This window comes from Nelusetta ayraudi, unplaced genomic scaffold (genome assembly GCF_046127955.1).
Source record: "Nelusetta ayraudi isolate G7.1 ecotype Tasmania unplaced genomic scaffold, CSIRO-AGI_Nayr_v1 ptg000074l, whole genome shotgun sequence".
Classification (NCBI taxonomy): domain Eukaryota; kingdom Metazoa; phylum Chordata; class Actinopteri; order Tetraodontiformes; family Monacanthidae; genus Nelusetta; species Nelusetta ayraudi.
Window position 1 is genome coordinate 610,869 of NW_027466124.1, and position 16,963 is coordinate 627,831.

General features: G+C 45.4%; 1 protein-coding gene across 1 annotated transcript in view; it reads left to right on the forward strand.

Annotated features, from left to right (window-relative positions):
* Positions 1 to 1,217: 1,217 nt before the first annotated feature.
* pear1 (platelet endothelial aggregation receptor 1) overlaps positions 1,218 to 16,963 on the forward strand; it is a 46,553-nt gene continuing 30,807 nt past the window's right edge. Inside the window, exon 1 of the mRNA XM_076043274.1 lies at positions 1,218 to 1,434. The gene's annotated coding sequence lies outside the window, so the exon portion shown is untranslated. The remainder of the gene's footprint in view (positions 1,435 to 16,963) is intronic.

The window sequence follows — 16,963 nt, forward strand, 5'->3', positions numbered from 1 at the left end:
CCGGGCAGGAGTGAGAATTGATCGTTCACGCGTGGCGCTGGGTAAAAGAAATATATACACACACAAAGAAACCCAAACAAAACATAAAGTCTTTCAAAATTTAAAGGTTTTGCACATTTTTCAATTTTATACAATTTTAATTTAGTCTAATTTTTATATTAGATATATATTTAAACACATACCAATTGGACTCCACATGATTCCTCCAAAATTCGAGATTCAAAGAATTAACCCTATTACAATTATTTCGCCCTGGTTTCTGTTTAAAAAAAAATAATAAAAAAAGATAATAAAATCATTATATTATCGTTATTAATGACATTGATGATAGGTTGTCCCGTGCGCCAATGCGCCAGTAGATGGCAATGTGGATTACGTGTGCTTTTCAAATGAATACCACAAGTTCCCATGTTATACAAAATAAGACCAAATGCATTACATGTGCTACAAAATGAAACAAACGCAGTTGTTCTTGAGTGAGAGGCATCTCCCACCAATATCTGAACGTTTCCAACTTTACTGTTGCGAGTTAATCTGTTACTTTCCTCCAGAAAGCAGGACTGCAACCCCGGAGAAGTGATTCTGACTCTAATTAGTAAACCAATTTATCTGTGTTTACATTTCAACTGAGAAGCCACCCAAGCGTCGCTGATCACTCCTTCAACAGCCAGCAGCGTCAATGATGTCACCCTCAGACCACCGCATCGTGTCCCTGAGCTGCCCCTCCGCACCCTATATGTGGAAACATGCAGGAAACAGTCCCACCTCCCTGCTGGTTTCCGCGCGGTGAGGATGTTTGTGTCGGAAGCGTGGCTCCCCTCAATGGGGTGTTTATTTGTGTTAGCACTCAGCAGGGGGAGATCTATCTATCTATCTATCTATCTATCTATCTATCTATCTATCTATCTATCCAGGGTCCACAAAACAGAGCACTGCTGGTTTGTTTGGTCATTATTTTTTTGAGTTGTGATTATAAACAAATACACATAAAAAGCAACGATAAAAAAAACACCAACTCTGAAATGTTTTTTTTTTAATCTCTCCAGTGTAAATTTATATCCCACTCATAACAAAACCCCACCAGTGACCCAGCCCTCCCTCTTCTGCGCTCTATCCCTCCTCTCTCCTCTCTCCTCCTCCTCCTGCTCTTCCAGTACCACCATCGCTGTCACACTTTTTTCACACACACTTTTTTCCACTTTTCTTGGCTGCGTTCCTGAACCCTCCTCCTCCTCCTCCTCCTCCTCCTCTGGATGCGACTCGAGCTCCCTCTCCCTCCTCACTTTACTCTTTTCTGTGTTTACGCCGCTTGAAGACTTTGTCGAGTGCGCGGACTCTTGAAAGAAACGCACCTTGGGTGTTTTCCCCCCGCCGTTTGGTCTGGTTGGTGTTGCCTGAAGTTCTCCAGAGATCTCGGGAGTTGTCGGCCGGCTGGTGAGTAGAAAAGTGCCGCTGCTGTCACTGAGAGACGCTGGATTGACTGTTGTATTGCTAAGGGAGACTTGGTGAATGAAGTTGTGAAGGAAAACGTGAAATCATCTGTGTTGGCTTTAAATGTTTTATCCTTGTGTTTTTATTGTTTATTCCTCTCCTCGTCTGACTTGAAATGCGCAAAAAAAAAAGAAAAAAAGAAAAAAAATGACGCACGATTGAGTTAAACTGGCACGGAGACGCATCTGAGAGCGGCTTATGGGTTTGCGTGACGACTAAAATAGCTTTGTTTATCAATACAGTAAATGTTTCCAACTATTTTAAGTAACCATTAAAAAAAACTGCTGAAGCTGAAAAAATATTTTTTTAGTCACATACTGTAAAGACAAAGTCACATTTTCCTTTTATTGCTTTATTTGTTCAAACAAACTTTAAGCTCACTCTAACTCAGCCTTTTAACTTGCAGTATATGGGTCAAATTTATTGTTTTGACTTGCTAAAAGTTTTGTTGGATGAATGTTGTTTCCTCTTATATACCCATTGAAGAGTTGCCTACAAATTGTTCCCCCATTAATACTTATTTAGAATAAAATTGAGCTTTTTTTGTATGGCGGATTGTCAGTCAAAGTCAAGATTATGATAAAATGTAGCTTTTTCTATTGCATTACAAGGCCGATGGTTAATCAAGTTTAAGAATATGTTGGGACAGTCCAAACAAAAATAAAAAAAACAACTAAAAATAAAACATTGTTGTTTTTTTTTAGGAAACTTACGTTTCTGGGCGTGAAATCTTGATTTGCAAATCCAAATTTTTTTTCCAGAAGTGTAAATACCCGTTGCCCAGTTGTCGTAGAGTTGATCACACTCAATCTTTGGTAGATTCTGTGATTTGTGTTTCATTTATCACATTGCACAATTTATTTCAAGACAACCTTAAGCCTGCTGTCTGGGAATCAAACAGACTATTTGGGTAAAAAATGAGCGACGTTTTTGGCCTCACGCATACGAGAGTTGCTCTCACTGAGTCCTTCCAGGATGAGTTTTGTGCTTATTCCTCTCCTTTGGCTGTCAGGCTTCTGTCAGGGTGCTCCTCTGCTGATTCACTGGTGAGGAACTCTCTGGGTGTGGGTCTGCCGCTTCTTTGCTCTTCACCCGTGCCCCTCCCTTCCTCCTCCTCTGCCTTTGGCTTTTATTGAGTCGCGCCGACTCAATCAAAGTGGCGGGTCACTTTCCTCGGGTCAGCGAGGAGTCGTGACTCGAGTCGGTGATGCGCGGCGTTGAGGCGGCTGCGGCCCGTGCAGCTGTGTGACATCCTGCCTGTGATGGCCTGACTCGGGCCTCGTGTCCTGTCAGCCGAGTTAATCAGGTGGAGCAGAGTGCTTTTGTTCCGGTCTGCAGATGTGTAGGCCTCCAGTGGGCTGTTGATGTTTTCGGCTCTGTGTGCGCCGAGGCTGAATGGTGTTACGCTGGGTGGAAACCTAAACAGAGACACAGTCTGCAATATATTTGCTCATCAGAATTTATTTTTCGTGAGCTGAGGCAGTTAATACAAAATCGTAGAAATGTTTAAAATTGACTGATTGATGATGTGTTAAAGAACCCAGACAATGCAAAAGAATGCTTTCCACCAACAATATGGTGTTGCCACTGAACAGAAATGAAATAAACCCTGCATTCTTTCTTGCTAATTTCGTTAAAAAGTCTGTGGTAAAACACACACTTGTGGAAATCAGCTTGAATGTGATGTCACAAAGGGCACTGATACCTCGCCAACCCTCACCCAGGTTAGTGGCAACCCTCCCAGCCTGGTTTTGGCTCCGCCCCTCTGAGGCTGCCTTGTTTTTGTCTCCTTCCAAACATGTGGGGGTCCAACAAAGCACAATTTTCTGCCGGAGGCTGTAAACAAAGGGCTAAATGTGCAGTCTGTGGCTGACGGACAGTGCTCCTTCACACCGCACTCTCTGCATTCAGGCCAATGAAAAGATCGACTGCTCAGCGGCGGCCAGGCGAGCTGTTTTGGAAAAAGACGCCCGTCCAGTTTGTCTCTCCTGGCGATGCTGTAAAATCAGAACATTAAATGTGGCATTTACGCCCTTGTCATCCACGACGTACGGAGGAAAGCTTTTTTGATTGAGGGGATCTAAAATGTATAAAAACCATCTGTTGACGGCGATGCCGGATGATTTAGGATCGGAGACAACGTCAGCCACCTGGTCCAGACTCCTGACCCCCCACATCTGGCAACCACGGTCGACCCGATATTTATTTATTTTTTCAGGCTCTTTGACTGTATTTTGTCCTTTTCCAAGCGCACCGTCGTGCACGCGGCAGTTATTTACATATATTGGTCTCATGAGCTGAACTCGGCAGATGGAAAAGAAGTGCGCCTCCCCGAGTCCGTCTTTGTTTTTCCTCCCCACATGCCATCGTCATTAGTCGGGGGGAATAGAATGTCTCACGCTCTTGAAAATTACTCTGCACTGTTTCACCTATCAGTGGTATGATGTGCCCTTCTTCATTTACTGTTATTATTATTATTATTATTATTATTATTATTATTATTATTATTATTATTATTATAATCTGGCTGAATGACCAGTGACCGGGCCCGTCACCCCTTTTGACAGCTGGAGGTCTGGATGAGTTACCATCTGTTTGTCCAGGAGAGCGACCAGGGCTCAGGCAAGCTACTGGATATGTTGTTGTTGCAGATGACACTGACCAGAGACAGCAAGAGGGAGAGAGAGAGGGAGAGAGAGATGAGCAGAGGGGCAGAGAGAAAGAAAAAAGAGTGAGAGATCACTTGAGCCCCCAGTGCCTGGTGCTCTCTAAAACTCAGAGTCAGAGTCTGCCTGTCATCTCACGAAGGCCACGACGTCTCCTGGCATGTTTATACCCGCCGGCCACACACGTCTGTGTGTCATCTACGGCAGATCACAGCTCTCAGATCTTCATTGAAGCTGTCCTTTCGAAGAATCGGCCCGCACTTACATTTCTACGCATGAAAATGGTTTGATGGGTTGCAGGTTTTCGGTGCAAGTGTTTGCAATTTCATGGTGAATGAAGCCCTCGGAACTGTCCTGCAGCTCAGGACCTCACAGTGCTGCTGGATGGCTGACTTTCCACTTGTGAACATATCGCACATCCACCCTTCCAAGCTCCAGCCTGAGGCATTTCCACTTGTTTTAATATTACGTAAGCAATTAGCATCTATTTGGTTTTGCTGGGAACTACAAGCAGTCCTTTAAAGACACAGAAGAGCTTAGCGTAGATGCGGATGAGCAACTGCACTGAAGGATTTTTTTCTTGACTGGCTTTTTTTGTCCGGCTTCGAGCTGGTTCACTTTGATTGGTCCGATCTGACCATAATGGATAGAAGCCCCCCCCCCCCCCCCAACCTCCTCCAGTCCCCTCCCAGTAATATTTAGGAACAGGAAAACGTTTTCTCTTCACCAGAGGGGCGTGTGCGATAAATCCAGCCGATTTAGGAAATGTTCCATATGCAGTGCCAACTCGCAACATCACAATATGCTCTGGCATGAAATCAAGGCCAGCTGTTCATGGTTCCCAGCGGATGGATTCCAATGATGTTGCCTCCTGATTCAGTGCAGGGCAGAGCAACATGTTGCCAGGAGGTCTCGTCCTCGGTTTTTAATATATAAATATATATATACATTTTAACAATAAGACTGTTTGTAAGATGTTTCATGTGTCACGAAAACAACTTCAAGCATCATGATGAACAAGTGAAACCATCCTAGAAAGTACCTCCTGGTAGCAGCCTCAAGTGGCGGTCAAGCCCAATACAAAAGTGCAATATAGCAGCAGCCCTGTGTTTGATTATCTGGCATCAATTTTCTTTTCTTTTTTTTACAAAAAGTAAAAACAAAAAAAAAAAAAAAAAAAAAAAAGTGTGGACCTTCATCTGTTCCCAAGAACTGGAAAAATTAAGTTGTGCAAGAATTGTGGAAGAGTGTTCGCTGAAAGGCAAAGAAACTGTTAAATGTCCAACACACCCGAGAACAATAACAGTCTGTGTTTGTCAATGTTCTTCCCAGAAATATACTTTTGCTTGCTCCACTTTCCAGGAAGGGAGTGCTAAAACACTGGAAATCAGCCCCTTTGTGATGTCACTAAGGTCACGGAAATCTCAAATGCAAAATTCATCTCTAACCTGTTAGTGAACTCCTCAGATATGAGACGAGTTCATCCTTTCCAGGAAGTGCGTGCTAAAACGCTCACTTCTGCATATGTGATGTCATAAAGGGCACTCATGTCACTGTAATAGTCCCATCCACTGAATATGCTGATTTCTGAAGATCTTTGGAATAGCTTTTCTGTTAATATGTATGTGTTTATCACAATTGATCACCGGTGGCTGCTCTGTTGAAGTCTAGGAGGAAGAATAAGATCTCAAAGTGCTCTCGATGTGGCAGCTGTTAAATCCTTACTTCTATTTTAAAGCTCCATGTGTATCTACAGTAGAATATGTTGAATGGAGAAGTCTGTTGAGTAAAAGCCAGTGTAAAAAAAAAAACAAACCCTTTGCAGCTGAGGAAAATAGATTTGTATCGTTGTGCAAAGTGTTGCATCATGATATTCCTCCCACCGTTTTGCAAAGTGATATAAAAAGAAAACTGTGTTAAGCATCTATTCATGACACTTTTCTGGTTGCAATGAATAAAAGGAGGGTGGGGGAGGGTGGGTTCAGAAGAGGGTGAAGTGAGCTGAAGAGCTGAATATTCCAACCACAGGCTTACATAAGCCTTTCAAGTTCATGAGCTCTGCAGCCGTGCAAATAATTTGGAGCAGATTGAAGAGAGCAGCCCCCCCCCCCCCCCCCCGACTCTTTTGTTTCTGGACCTGTGTGTGTGTGTGTGTGTGTGTGTGTGTGTGTATGTACGCTGACTGTGGAACATGTAGATTTTCATTGGACCAAAAGACGAAATTGTTCAAAAACAACAAAGGTCGGAGGGTTTGCAGGGCTGGAACGGGAGGAGGAGCCAGCAGCGGTTTGATGAAGTGACCACAGACTGGCTGCGCTGCGCTGGGCTGCGGCGAGGGTCCTTCCTGAGGGTGGCGGTTGGGTGGGCGGTGTTTGAGGCGGTGGGTGGAGCAGCGGTGGCGACACTGTTGATTAAGTTTTGTTTTTTTCTTGAGTCTCTCACTAGCTTGAGCGTGCATGTGTGTGTGTGTGTTCTTAACTAATGGAAGTGGGTGAAACCTGAGACGTGCAATTAGAAGTAACCCAACACCTAATTGAAGGCCCCGCTGCACTTCTGCTTTTTTATTTATTATGTATCAGATGAAATTTGTTCTGTTTTCTTTTGCAAAACAAAATAGTTTTTCTAATACGTGCCCATGGTTCAACGCTTGGCATGTATTATAAATGTATTCAATAAATGTTTTATAAGTTTACCAAACTAAACGCGAGTGACTCATGTGAGAAAAACAAAACAAAAAACAAAAACAAATGGCCTTTGTGTCACTCCTGGCGCTCCTTGAGCTCGAAGCCCAGATCAGCTGCACCAGCTGTGTTGAGCTGCGACTCGTCCATCTCGCCATTTCTTTCCAGAAATGAGAGGACTTATTTTCTTTTCTCGGCGCTCCAGTTTCCAGGCCACTTCTGAAAGACAAACTCAGGCCAGAGGAAAGCCGGGATGACAGATTGCCTCTATTTGTCGGCGTCCCCATTTGTTAAAACGGCACTAAGCCACTGGTGAGGTAAAAAAAAAAAATCTTTATGAACTTGACAGGGAATCTGACAAGGGGGAAAGGAAAAAAGCGACAGAGCCTTGAAGTCTGATGGCAGCGTTAACACAGTCTGGGGCCCCCGGGCAGAAGGGGCCCTGGCCCCGCCCACAAGCTGTCCTCTGGCATACACACACACTGTCTAAACCAGTGATTTATTACCTGGAGGAATCCAGATCTGCACTGAGCAAATTAGAATAAGCAAACGCTAAATTACAATTAATAAGGATTCCAAATGAAGTGGCTGTTGCACAAAGTAAAATAACTCTTTTGTTGGCAATTCAGCGCCGCTGGCTGCAGGTTGAGGTTGAAGCGCGGCAATTTCTTTCTTCGATGCGACGCAGAGCAGCAACAGACACTCGTCAAATCAACGTTTGGATCAGTTACTCAGCCGGCAATCACAGTCGTTCACGGTGAATTTACAATTTGTTGTAAAACTAGGCAATGCACATCAGGATATACTATCAAAATTTGAAGCTGCTTCTGTTCCTGAGCAAACAAACTGTAGGGAGACGTTTCTCTTGGCTGTATGTGTGTGAGCGAAATAAAATGCAATATCAGGAATTTCACAATATCACCACTCTATCACCCTTTGACTTAGTCTGGAAATATGACGTGGATCTTTGAATATTTTGAGTCTTGAAGAGAAAAAGACACACAGCAACGATGCCAAAAGTAGCCACTGAAGAGGGACCATCTGATCCGTCACGGCCGTCAGAGATTACAGGGCGCTGCCTGTTGTTTTTGCGGCGTGCTGTTGTAATTAGCCGTCCTTTGGGGGCTCTCTTGCATCTCGCGGGGCCCCCGCCAGGTAATTGGCTGGTTGGGCTGCACGGCCTCACCGCCCCTGGACAACCGCTGGATGTGAAGCCTCTCCCTTCACATTCCCACCCTCCTCTGCTGACATGTCAGAGGAAGAGAGTGTTGAGACCCAGACCTGGATGTTTTTTCCAACTGGCTTCCTATTGTTTATCCCGGGTTTCATTCCCTGCTGCTGCTGCTGCTGCTGCTGCTGCTGCTGCTGCTGCTGCTGCGTGAAGATGAGTAAAGCCAGACGACAGAGCCTGGACTTGAAGGACAGTGTTTACGATTTTTTTTTTTTCCCTGTCCCAGAGGAGTGAGAGTAACTGAGGGGGGATGAATTACGAGTTGGAGACAGACTACTGTGAACCAGAAACTTGTCATCAATTAAAAACTAATGAGAAATGTGTGGTATTTTTCTTCTTCTGTTTCTTCTTTTTCAAAGATGCTGTCAAGCCACACGCAAAAAGCGCTTACTCGCACATTATCGTCCTGGGCAATTTGTGGCTGTAGAATCTCTGCACAATCAGAAGCAGAAGCTCCTGTTTGGATGAGACAAATGTTCCATCAGAGAGTGAAGCAGGGCCTGCTGAGCTTCCTGCTGCTGCCCTTCGCCTCTGGCCAGCCAGAGGAATGAAGAGTGTTAACACAGCCTCTACTCTGCCCGGCTTCCTTCTGCGGCTACATCAAAAACCCAAACAATTTGACGGGCCCCTCCGATGAGCGCTCGGCCTCCCGCGGCGGCGCCCAGGATGTCCTGCGCAAAGTTGAGTTAACAGCGCCACCTGTGGGGGTTGAGAGGAGGCGACGCTGCTGCTAAAAACGCTGGAAGGAGGAAGGAGGAGGAGTAGGAGGCTAAGGAGATGAACACATCTACAAGTTCACCTTCAGGGTAGCACACGTGGCCCCCAATTTTATTTTATTTTTTACCCCGTTCTTCTCAGAGTGAAGAAAATAAAAGTTTAACTTCCAGATGCTCGTAGAACGACACTCGTCTGGGGAGAGGTGGACTCAGAATGATCACTTTAATAAATTGCAGGTTTTCCACCTTTTTCGGGTTTTCCTTCCCGAAAGGCAGCGCAGCGCTCGCCAGAGGTCGGCCTGTAACTCAACGGGCTTTAACTTTGAGGAATTCACTGGCTCAGGCTGCACTTCCTGGAAGTGGAGATAGAGGGAGGAGAGCCAGCAGAGACACGAGGTGATAAGTGAGCAGTGAAACCGACCAGGTTGCTGCTGATGCTGCTGCTGCTGCTGCACCAGCCTGCCTCACGGCCTCCGCACATTTCTTCTTCTGCTCTAATCACTGCAATAAAGCTGCACCGCTGTGCACGTCAAAAATTAAAAGAACCTTGTGCACCTCCAGCAGACAAAGCTGTGAGTGAAAGCATTTTCAGCGTCCTGAGCGCAGGGAAGAGGCAACGGCAGCGAGAAGAAGAAAATACAGGAAGGGACCCCTGCTAAAGACATTAGCGAGAACGCTGGTAGCAGGAGTTTCACCAAAACTGTAGGGGCTGTTTGTTTTTTGAAAATATTCTTTTGTTGTTGTTTTTTTTTTTTCCCTCTGGCAAGAGTTTAGTGACATGATGATGTTGGCTTGTGGGGGGGGGGGGGGCAGTAACCAAAAAAAAGAAAAAAAGAAAATCTGAATGGTTTATTCATTTATTTATTTATTTGCACCATAATACAGATAGATTAAAAAAAAGACAATTATACAGAAAGTGCTGTAGAGGTAAAAAACAAAAAACAAAATGGGCTTATTCAAGGAAACCTCCCCAAAAATAAAGATAAAAAAACTAAAAATAGAATACTCAAAATGGTTCATATTGAATGTGATAGACAGAGGCTTTAAAAAATAATTTCAAAAATCAAGCCAAAGAATTTTGAAAATGTTGCGTGTGGTGTGTCAAGTTATCCCCCCCATCGGCCCACCTCTCCTCCCCCAAACAGATGCCTGACCACATGGCCGTGACTGAGATGCACATCTGTTTGTCACTGTGCCGCTCTCACTCCACACCGGCTGCCTTGGTAAATCATCCGCGCGTCAAACTGTTTTCTTTTCGCTTGTTTTTTTTTTTTTTTTTACTTGGACAGCATCAGATGGATGGCAGAAGGAAAAACAAAAACAGTCAACAACAGCAGCAGTTGAAGGAAAACCAGACAGTCCACACTGAAATGGTCCCCAGCTCGCAAAATCACAGCAGCTGCAGAGAGAGAGAGAGAGAGAGGGAGAGAGAGAAGGAGACAGAGAGAGAGAGAGAGAGAGAGAGAGAGAGAGAGTGGAAAAATAAATTTGCCACCCAGTCACATTGGAAGTGTTGTCTTAATTGGAACCAGATGCCTCGTGGTTGCAATCTCTCCCTGTTCCGTACGAGCCGCGACTCAGCGAGTCAAAATGCTCCATGGCGCCATGAAATACGGCCTCCTCCGATGCTGCGCCTGCCCGGGGGGGCTTCGTCCCGTCGCAGTATTTAAAGGCTGCGGACGCTCGAGAGGAGTCGCCGTCAATCCCGCTGAACCGCCATGAACCTCCAGAGACGGAAAAACTGTCACTTTCACTGCGGATGCGTCATTTGCAGAACAAGTTGCTGCTCTGCAAAACTTTAACTATATGCATACATATTTTTTTTCTTTCTGAAGGCACAAATGTAGCTCTCATAGCTTCCTTGCTCTCTCTCTCTCTCTCTCTCTCTCTCTGTGTGTGTGTGCGCACTCTTACGATGGAGTTGTGGCCAAGTTTTTCTCTCTTTCACACCTCTCTGTCAGAAGTTTGGACTGCAGCCCCGGCGACCACAAGGGTCAAGACCACAGGCGCGAGCTGGGGCACGCCCCCTGTAGGCCAACAGAGGATGCAATGCAATGGAAAGAAAAAGAAAAGTGGGCAGAGTGTGTGTGTGCGTGCGTGCGTGCTGGGCACATCTGTGTTTATGGCTGTGTTTGATGCAGAGTTTAGTGATGACTCTGCAGGTTCGGCAGCGTTTCCCTTCTGGCTGCTGCGGCCTGATGTGTCTGTTTCCCCTCCGGAGACGCCAGCGCTCCAATCGTGTGAGGGGCGAGCGAGCGGAGGGCCGAGCGGACGGTGAGGGAGCGACTGTAAAAGCTCCTCCGGATGGCTTTTGCACGTGTGGCCACAGTGCAGCCGGTCCAGACGTAAAGCACCCTGAAGGCTCGTCTCGCCGGGGCCCCTGCACCAGTCGACCAATAAATCGTTGTGTAACTGGACTGGGATCAATATGTCGATTCTGCAATTTATTGCAAAAGGCCAAATCAAGTAGTTCCAGTTAATCTTTGATCTTAAAGAGCCTCACAGAGGGGAGAAGCAGCAAACTTGGTCACTGTTTGTTATGTAAAAATCTAACAAGGCAGAAGTGAATGTTTCGGGGGGTGGGGGGGGGGGAGCTATTTTTAGCTGCGAATGAAAATAAATTTGCTGCAGGAGATTTATTTATGTAGGATTGAGGGCTGAGCTGAGCACAAGAGAAGGTTCAGATTGTGATCCCTCGGTGGCTTTTGTTGATTCTGCTGTTGCTCTCTGTAAAGCAGCGTGCACACCAGGGCTCTTCGCTCCTCCCGGCTGTTAAATCTCGTCGGAGTGGAACAGACTGGTTTTTTTTTTGGTTTTCTTGATCTCCTGAAGGTGAATAAGACAAAAGATGAAGCAGTTTCCTTTGAGGTACCGACACTTTCAGCAGGAAAACAATTAATTTAATCTCATTCAAACGATACATGTGGCTGCCCTGTATGATCACTTGGCAAGCAGAGTTTCCTGCAGGATGTCAGAACAGACACGGAACAGACTGTCTTGTGCCGAGCAGCGGCGACACGCAAAACACTGGTGGAGGAAAAAAAAAAGCGACAGATTTCAGTTTTTTCTGTTCCGTCACTTTGATTATTGTCCTGCAGTTCTGAGGAGCTTTATTTCTGGTCTCCTCAGCTCCTCCGGTGATGTTAAAGGCTCTTGACCCGCTGGCAGCCCACTGTGTGCATGCTTCAGGGACAGTGCGTGCTGATGAGCAACGACGAAGAAGTGTTGGCCTCTGCATAGTTTTATCATGGGAAGATCGGCAAAAGTCAGAGTGGATAAACTTCATTACGAGTCCCTTTAAGCGTCAACAAAAAAAAAATAATCAGCGTTTCCCACAACTTTCTGACCCCTGAGAGAGAGAGGGACTGAAGTAATAAGTGCCGGAGGAGATACAGAGGGGGACAAATAGAGTTCCTGATTAAAGAAAACAACCTTTCATGGCAGTAGATCAAGCGCAGGGATGATTTTGTGATAAGTCCAGAGAATTAAGACCAAAATATCAGTGGGGAGAATCTGAGGGTCATTCTATGGCATGTTTAAGGTCTGATTTTCAGGTCTTTATCTTACTTCAGTGGAGCAGCTTGATGAATTATACAATTAAAACAACAAAAAAACCCTCTTTAGATCTTTGGGAGCATTCAGCCTGGTGTTGACAGCCTGCTTTTAAAACTGCTGCTTTGCTGGGCGTTCTGTTTGAAAACAAGGTGGCTTCAGAGGATGGAACCAACAGCTCCACTAATCCTGGAGAGTCTCATTGGTGGCCATTAATGACATCACAAAGGGCCAACAACTGGAACCGCATGTTTTAGCACTTTGAGAAAAGTGGAGGCAGTAAAGGGAGTAAAGCACGTTGTTAAAGCAAGCAAATTGTTCTTTACAGATTTTGATTTGTCTTTATACAAATAGTACGGAAAAGTTTTTTTTCTTTCCCTTGGAAACGTCAAGGAATTAATTCATTGTTTGCATTTTTTTCGTGAAGATGAGCAACAAACTAGAAGTCTGAATACAATACATGAAATAAATATGAAATAAATAAATGAACATAAACGATACGGTTACCTCCTGGACTAACTAGGGGTAACCAGGACTAACAGTGAATTAAAAACGGGTAATGGAAAAAAAATAGAGCGCGGTACGTATATGCAAATAAAGTATATTTTTTAATAAGGCTAAAACACCACAAGGCAATTCTGGCAAAAACCAAGAACGATTTAAATAAGTTGATGAAAGCAAAACAATCCTTTACACACAAAGGACGGCTACTAATAACAAACAAAAGTACAAAAGTCAACTAAACAACTCACCACTTGGCATTCATAAAAGAAAGCTAAAAGCTAAACACAAAACAGAGAACACTGGAAACCACTGTTGGGTGGTCAAGCTGTGGCTGTGGCTGAGTTGGGGACAAAGAGTGAGTTGCAGCTCCGCCGCCTCCTTTTATACTCCAAACGCTCTCCAGGTGACATTGATCTTGCAATCAGACACAGCACACACACACACACACACACAGCACACTCCACACAGACACATGGACACACCCACTCACACACACAGCACTCTCTGACAACTCAGCTCAGCTTACAAAACACATACACGTAACAGATAGGTAGAAAGTTGCAGTTTAGTTTTAAAAGGACAAATTATGAAATCTAATAAAAAATGATGTGCGACCATTAAAATAACAAAGATAATGTGCGTAAAACACAAAACCCACAAAGAAAAAAGGAGTCGAAACGGAACCAGCAGAAACACTGGCTGGTCTTCCTGGTTCCCGCTGGTGCCTGGATGGTGAAACAGGAAGCGACGCCGCAGGAAGCGGCGTCTGAGTCAACAAGGTGTTTTGCGAGCGGCGCTCCTACAATGGCAGCATGGACGTTCCAATGGCCCCGAGTAGCCCCTCCCCCCTCCTCAAGTTGGTTCCACCGTGACTGTTTCCCATCAGAGGACGTTCATTCATGTGCGTTTCATTAAAACTTGGCTCTTGGTGGTGGTTGTACTGGCGACGTGGCTGAGCGGCGGCCGCGTCGTCCCACTGCTCCAGACTGCAGACGGGATTGAGAGTGAATTCGCTTCAGATGTGGACGCCACTCAGTCGATGAGTCCGAATGTCACTGATTGGTCACGACTTTTCGTTTTGCGTTGGAATTTTTGGTTCGTGTCTGCAATTAATCTATCTCAACATCAGTTTGAAAAAAAAAAAAAATGCAGGAATCTTTTCCATATGGCTCATATGGTAGCGACAGATTTGTGCTATTACTGAGCATTCTTTTGGCGTTTGAACTTTTAAAGGGGGGAATTTACCTGCAACAATAAGCCCGGTTGCAGTATTTCAAAGTAAAGACAGCTTTGGGTGAGGATCCTTCTTCTTTTGTCATCTTCAAAAACATGAGCTTCTTCAGTCTTTCAAATGTCTTTCAAAAGTTTTTCAAAAGTACTTTTTTTTTTTTTTTTTTACAATACTGCTTTTAGAAACACAGATTTGACGGGAAACTATTGAGAGAAAAATGAAGACGTTCCCAAACATTTTAAACATTCTACCAAATTCAAAAATCCATCGCCCTGCCTCTTCTCGCAGTCCGTCCTCGGTCCTGCAGTTCCTGCGATGTTTCAGCTTCTGCTGCCGCCCTGCAGGGAGTCGCCAGGTTCTGCAAGTGCTGCAGACTTTTGCCCACAATTGTCAAACTTTCTCTCGGCTTCTTGCGCCAATTTCACGAACGCCGCCCTAGAGTGTTGGTTAATGCCGGACGTCTTTCTCAGCCCGACTCGACTTCGTGGCTGGGAAAATCCTGCTCAGCCGCCTCGTTACGGACTCCTCGCGGCTGTTCCTGCGTCTGTGTGTTCGCCGCGCTGCGGACGCCGAGGTTTCACGCGGCGGCGTGCGTTTTAGCGGGAGCTTTCTTCGCCTGCGATCTCGGGGTTTACAACGCTGAGCCGCGTGTTCTGGTCACGGTTTGTGGAAAGGCTGCGAACGCGAGAGGGAGTGTGTGTGTGTGTGTGAGTGTGTGTGTGTGTGAGTGTGTGTTTTTACAAGCTCAGAAATGTTTCTCTTTGACCAGTACGATCACCAGAGCATTACAGCATATATAATTACAGCCCAGTTTGGTCATGTCACCCTGAAACCTCAGCCCGAGCCTCCATTTTGGGTTTTTCCACCATTTCGCTTGTTTCCTGCAGAGTTTCTCCGTGATTTGGGCCTCGAGGTGTTCACGTCCGGCTCCCTGCGTGCCTCCGTCCATTTTGTTTATTTTCCCCACAGTGTCAGAGTTTGACATTGTGTTTACTTCTGAGCCCCGCCGCCCCCTAACCTCTGCTCTCTGGCCGTCAAACCCACAGTCATCCGTCCTGTGGTTTTTGGTCACGAGTGTGCGCGACCAGGCAGCACTTTGCACTGCGGCTCGGCGGAACACGAGCGCATGAGCCTCAAACGTGTCAGAGCGGTCAGCAATTGGCAGGGGAACAAAAAAAAAAGCAACACAGAAGAAAGATAATTGTGTTTCAGCGCAAAAACCGCACCGGATCACAAACATCTGTAAAAAAGTAAACATTTGGCGAATGAAAAAAAAAATCACGATTTGTTATTTTCTTTTTAAGCAACGAGCGTCACTGACGCTGCAGGCGAGAGTGACGGCAAGAGTGCAAATGTGGTGCAGATGTCTGTGTTGAAACACTTCGAAAAAACCAAGTTTGTCTTCAAGTTGGCTCGTGTTGGTTTACGCCTGCGATGCTGCACTGCTGCATCGAACTCCAACCAGGGTTGGCAGAATTGTCCAGCTCACACAATCATCAGGTTTTTCCAGCCATCCACCAACAAAAAAACACAACACATTTGCTCTTCATCATGTTCAGGTGGGAAAGGATCAGAGGATGTTGTCTCGATCGGCTGGAGGCCAAAGAAAGGTGAACATGAGCGTTAAGTGCAGGGGACAGCAGGACATTTCCTGTTTCCTTCCTGAGTTGTCCCTGGATGCTGCTGCTGCTGCTGCTGCTGCTGCTGCTGCTGCTGCTGCTGCTGCTGCCGACGACCGTAGGAAAGTATTCCTGTGCGGGGCGCGAAACTAGATGTATGATCAGAAACAGGTTAATTTTAGAAAGCAGATGTATGGCCTTCTGCCCTTTGTGCTGCCAGATTGGAGACCACAACCTTCTGGGAGGTTGGGACAGATAGTTTTTCTTGTTAATTCTATTTTTATTATTTTAGATTGGAAAAACCAAAGGGCGCTCAGCTGCTAAATCATGCATATTCAGACGAGGAAACTTTTGACCTGACGAAAAATGGCCCAGCCTCACTGGAACGTTTCCAAAATCTTTTGGATTTATCTCTCGTACTCATCTGGTAGAGAAAGAAAAAAGACGGTATTTGGCAAGGGGAGGCTAAACTATTGCATTCGAGCAGACCAATGGAATTTCTATAGTGCAACCTGGTTGAAACAGGCTGTGACAGCTCACGGCTTCCAGTTGGTGGGAGGGGCCAAGTTAGCAGGACATGTCGACGGCTTGGTTCTGCTGCAGCTGCAGCATCAATGCTACCCTCTTCTGTGTTAGCAGTGGTTTTTTTTTATTTTTTTATATCGTCTTCTTTAGTCTTCTTCTGTGGTATTAAAGGGCAGCTAAAGCCAGCACTGGTTGATTTCTGTTGAAGGAATCTAATGGGTTTGAAATGACAAGGAACAATGGATGAACAAGATTCCAGAATAGAGGTTAGAAATTTTGAACGCAACTCTTCCGACTTTAATCCAACCATCTCTCCACACTCAGATTGTGGATTGACCCAGGTGATATTTCCAGCTTTTTTCCTTATGACATCTTGAAATTTCAAAGAGGGGAAAAACAGTTTGATCTCCAGTCGAGAACTTCTTTCTAACTGCCCGGTGGAGAAACTTCATTTCTTCCCTCGGCTTTTTTTTTTTTCTGAGCTCACGTCTTCCTCATTTGGCCCTAAACAACGGCGTTGCCACGGAGACCTTATCTTGCTGTTATCCACCAGCCCTGGTCTCCATCACCATGAGGACAGAGGCTGTGACCTCATGAAGACACTCCAATGTAAACACTCCAGCCCAGTGCCAACCAGTGGACAGGAAAAGGTGCAAAGCTTCAAGAGATTTTTGGATTCCATCAAACTGGTTCGTCTCCCGTTCACACAGTGAGGCAAGAAAGATCCACAGTTTTCATCCGGGTAAT